At 38.7% G+C, this 5,066-nt stretch overlaps 1 pseudogene; it reads right to left on the reverse strand.

Moving 5' to 3' along the window:
* Positions 1 to 3,596: 3,596 nt before the first annotated feature.
* On the reverse strand, positions 3,597 to 4,528 carry LOC136166199 (olfactory receptor 6C74-like; annotated as a pseudogene).
* Between the last annotated feature and the right edge of the window lie 538 nt (positions 4,529 to 5,066).

A 5,066-nucleotide genomic window follows, 5' to 3' on the forward strand; every position in this document is an offset into this window, starting at 1 on the left:
AAAGATGATGCAGAATTCTCAGGAGGATGAGATTCATGAACACCATTTCCCAAAGGAGAGCAAAATTGTATATTATAAAGTGTTCTCTCTAGGCACTAAATAATTTAACATATGTATAGATATAACTACTTTTAAAGTATTTCCAAAGAATTAAGTATAATTTCCCTAATATATGATTGCCCTTCCACACATTTATGCTTAGAAATCCCAGATATATAGATAAATATTTGGAAGGAGAAAGAGAAAATATTATTTTATTTTAATTAGTAATAAATAGTAAGAATATTAGATGGAGAACATAGCTTGTTATAGAAAACATTGTATCTTAGGCTAAGTACATAATTATTAACAATTCAGTTCAGTTCAGTCGCCCAGTCATGTCTGACTCCTTGTGACCTCATGAATCGCAGCACACCTCCCTGTCCATCACCAACTGCCGGAGTTTACTCAAAATCATGTCCCTCAGGTCGGTGATGCCATCCAGCCATCTCATCCTCTGTCGTCCCCTTCTCCTCCTGCCCCCAATCCCTCCCAGCATCAGGGTCTTTTCCAATGAGACAACTCTTCGCATGAGGCGGCCAAAGTATTGGAGTTTCAGCTTCAGCATCAGTCCTTCCAATGAACACCCAGGACTAATCTCCTTTAGGATGGACTGCCTGGATCTCCTTGCAGTCCAAGGGACTCTGAAGAGTCTTCTCCAACACCACAGTTCAAAACCATCAATTCTTCAGCACTCAGCTTTCTTCACAGTCCAACTCTCACATCCATACAAGACCACTGGAAAAACCATAGCCTTGACTAGACAGACCTTTGTTGGCAAAGTAATGTCTCTGCTTTTAAATATGCTATCCAGGTTGGTTATAACTTTCCTTCCAAGGAGCAAGCGTCTTTTAATTTCATGGCTGCAGTCACCATCTGCAGTGATTTTGGAGCCCCCCCCCAAATAAATCTAACACGGTTTCCGTTGTTTTCCCATCTATTGGCCATGAAGTGATGGGACCAGATGCCATAATCTTAGTTTTCTGAATGTTGAGCTTTAAACCAACTTTTTCACTCTCCTCTTTCACTTTCATCAGGAGGCTTTTTAGTTCCTCTTCATTTTCTGCCATAAGGGTGGTGTCAACTGCATATCTGAAGTTATTGATATTTCTCCCAGCAATCTTGATTCCAGCTTGTGCTTCTTCCAGCCCAGCGTTTTACATGATGTACTCTGCATATAAGTTAAATAAGCAGGGTGACAATATACAGCCTTGATGTGCTCCTTTCCCTATTTGGAACAAATTTGTTGTTCCATGTCCAGTTTTAACTGTTGCTTCCTGACCGGCATACAGATTTCTCAAAAGGCAGGTCAGGTGGTCTGGTATTCCCATCTCTTGAGGAATATTCCAGAGTTTGTTGTGATCCACACAGTCAAAGGCTTTGACATAGTCAATAAAGCAGAAGTAGATGCTTCTCTGGAACTCTCTTGCTTTTTCAATGGTCCAGTGGATGTTGGCAATTTGATCTCTGGGTCTTCTGCCTTTTCTAAATCTGGCTTGAACATCTGGAATATCACAGTTCACGCACTGTTGAAGCCTGGCTTGGAGAATTTTGAGCATTACTTTACTAGTATGTGAGATGAGTGCAATTGTGCAGTAGTTCCAGCATTCTTTGGGATTGCCTTTCTTAGGGATTGGAATGAAAACTGACTTTTTCCAGTCCTGTGGCCACTGCTGAGTTTTCCAAATATGCTGGCATATTGCATGTAGCACTTTCACAGCACCATCATTCAGGATTTGAAATAGCTCAACTGGAATTCCATCACCTCCACTAGCTTTATTCATGTGATGCTTCCTAAGGCCCACTTGGCTTCACATTCCAGGATGTCTGGCTCTAGGTGAGTGATCACACCATCATGATTATGTGGGTCATGAAGATCTTTTTTGTACAGTTCTTCTGTGTATTCTTGACACCTGTACTTAATATCTTCTGATTCTGTTAGGTCCATACCATTTCTATCCTTTATTGAGCCCATCTTTGCATGAAATGTTCCCTTGCTATCTCTAATTTTCTTGAAGAGATCTCTAGTCTTTCCCATTGTATTGTTTTCCTCTATGTCTTTGAATTGATCACTGAGGAAGGCTTTCTTGTCTGTCCTTGTTATTCTTTGGAACTCTGCATTCAGATGGGAATATCTTTCCTTTTCTTCTTTGCTTTTAGCTTCTCTTCTTTTCACAGCTAAAAGAAGAAGTGGAGAGGCCTGACAGAATGTGGTCCACTGGAGAAAGGAATGGCAAACCACTTCAGCATTCCTGCCTTGAGAAAGCCATGAACAGTATGAAAAGGCAAAATGATAGGATACTGAAAGATGAACTCGCCAGGTCAGTAGGTGCCCAGTATGGTATTGGAGATCAGTGGAGAAATAACTCCAGAAAGAATGAAGGGATGGAGCCAAAGCAAAAACAATACCCAGTTGTAGATGTGACTGGTGATACAAGCAAGGTCCCATGCTGTAAAGAGCAATATTGCATAGGAACCTGGAATGTTAGGTCCATGAATCAAGGCAAATTGGAAGTGGTCAAACAGGAGATGGCAAGAGTGAACGTCGACATTCTAGGAATCAGCGAACTAAGATGAACTGGAATGGGTGAGTTTAACTCAGATGACCATTCTACTGTGGGCAGGAATCCCTAGAAGAAATGGAGTAGCCATCATGGTCAACAAGAGTCCAAAATGCAGTACTTGGATGCAATCTCAAAAACGACAGAATGGTCTCTGTTCATTTCCAAGGCAAACCATTCAATATCACAGTAATCCAAGTCTACGCCCCAAGCAGTAATGCTGAAGAAGCTGAAGTTGAACGGTTCTATGAAGACCTACAAGACCTTTTAGAACTAACACCCAAAAAGGATGTTCTTTTCATTACAGGAGACTAGTGTCAGGAGACACCTGGAGGTACAGGCATATTTGACCTTAGAATACAGAATGAAGCAGGGCAAAGGCTAATAGAGTTTTGCCAAGAGAACACACTGGTCATAGCAAACACCCTCTTCCAACAACACAAGAGAAGACTCTACACATGGACATCACCAGATGGTCAACACCAAAATCAGATTGATTATATTCTTTGCAGTCAAAGATGGAGAAGCTCTACACAGTCAGCAAAAACAAGATCGGCAGCTGACTGTGTCTCAGATCATGAACTCCTTATTGCCAAATTCAGACTTAAATTGAAGAAAGTGGGGAAAACCACTAGACCATTCAGGTATGACCTAAATCAAATCCCTTATGATTATACAGTGGAAGTGAGAAATAGATTGAAGGGACTAGATCTGATAGAGTGCCTGATGAACTATGGACGGAGGTTCGTGACATTGTACAGGAGACAGGGATTAAGACCATCCCCATGGAAAAGAAACGCATAAAAGCAAAACGGCCGTCTGAGGAGGCCTTACAAATCGCTGTTAGACTGGAATTTTTAGAAAAGTCACAATGAACATTGTAAGTCATGTAAGATAATAATTTTATGTGGAATACAAACATAGAAGAAATGTACAACACACCCCACAATTCTTGATTTATTTTACTTATAAAATCAGGAATGTCACTAATATTGTTCACTTCATTGAGAAAACCTCAATATTTTTGATCATGAGCTTAAAAGCATATTTCAATTGTCTGTTTCTAGTGTATAAATAAAAGGATTCATCATGGGGGCAACAGAAGTACTGAGCAGAGGTATCCCTTTATTTAAAGACACTCTTTGCTTGGCAGAGGGTTTCACATACATGAAGATGCAGCTTCTATAAGAAATAGACACAACCACCATGTGAGAAGAACATGTAGAAAAGGCTTTCCTCCTCTTTTGAGAAGGTATCTTCAGAATAGTCCCAATGATGTTTATGTAGGAGAGAATCACTAACACCAGAGTAACCAGGATAGTTAAAATGGCTGAGAGAAGCGTCATTATTTCTACTTTATCTGTGTCTGGGCAAGAGAGTTGTAATATAGGAGATACATCACAGAAGAAATGATCTACAGTGTTGACTGCACAGAAATCAAGCTGGAGACCCACGAGGAATGGTGGAAAAATTATTATGAAACCAGCCAACCATGACACAAAGACCAGTAAATTTCACACTCTGCCACTCATGATGGTCATGTAATGCAGAGGTTTGCAGATGGCCACGTAGCGGTCATAGGACTTGGCAACCAGAAGAAAAAATTTGGTTGCACCCAAGAGAAGAGTAAAAACTGTTGTGCTGCAAAATTGTTGTAAGAAATGGTCTTATCACCTGTTGCTATACTGATAAAAAATTTGGGGATGCAGACAGTTGTGAATGAGATTTCTAAAAATGAGAAATTTTGAAGAAAGAAATACATGGGTGTCTTGAGGTGTGAATCTAGCAGGGTAAGGGTGATGATGATTAGATTTTCAGTGACGCTCAACAAGTAAGTGAAAAAAAGGAGAAGAAAAATAACCACCTGTAATTGTGGATCATTTTAGTCCAAGAAGAATAAAGGTTATTACTGTTGTGTGGTTTCTCATCGCTGACTTCTATTTAAAAAAAAAGAAGGAAAGAAGAATAAAAAAGGAATAATAGCCTATACAAATTTGCTCATGTAATTTTTATTCAAAATTTCACTGAGTGCAATCCATGAGGTTTTTCTTGTTTGTTTGTTTTCTCAAGTGTCATAAATTTATGTGTTCCCAAAGGAAAACACAGTACAATGATAGTCATATAAAAATAGAAACAAAGAGAAAAAATAGTATTTAAATTGTACTGTCTGTATTTTCAAAGTTTCCAATCTATTTAGTATACATTAAATTATTTACATAACTTTCTTCTTCTTTCTTTATTAAAAGAATGATTTATGTTTATACTGATAAAATACAAAGTAATGAAACTATCTTCTTGGTTCACAGATTCTAAAGCTACACAGAGCCTCCAAAGATCTTCAGAAAGCTATTTTCTTTTTTTCAGAAAGCTATTTTCTTAAGAAAGGTTAAGTGTCATTATCTTCATTTTACAGAATGATGATTAATTCTACTCTGCCAAACGTCTCTGTTTGTGTTTATTATAGTT

This window comes from Muntiacus reevesi, chromosome 4 (assembly GCF_963930625.1).
Source record: "Muntiacus reevesi chromosome 4, mMunRee1.1, whole genome shotgun sequence".
Lineage (NCBI taxonomy): Eukaryota > Metazoa > Chordata > Mammalia > Artiodactyla > Cervidae > Muntiacus > Muntiacus reevesi.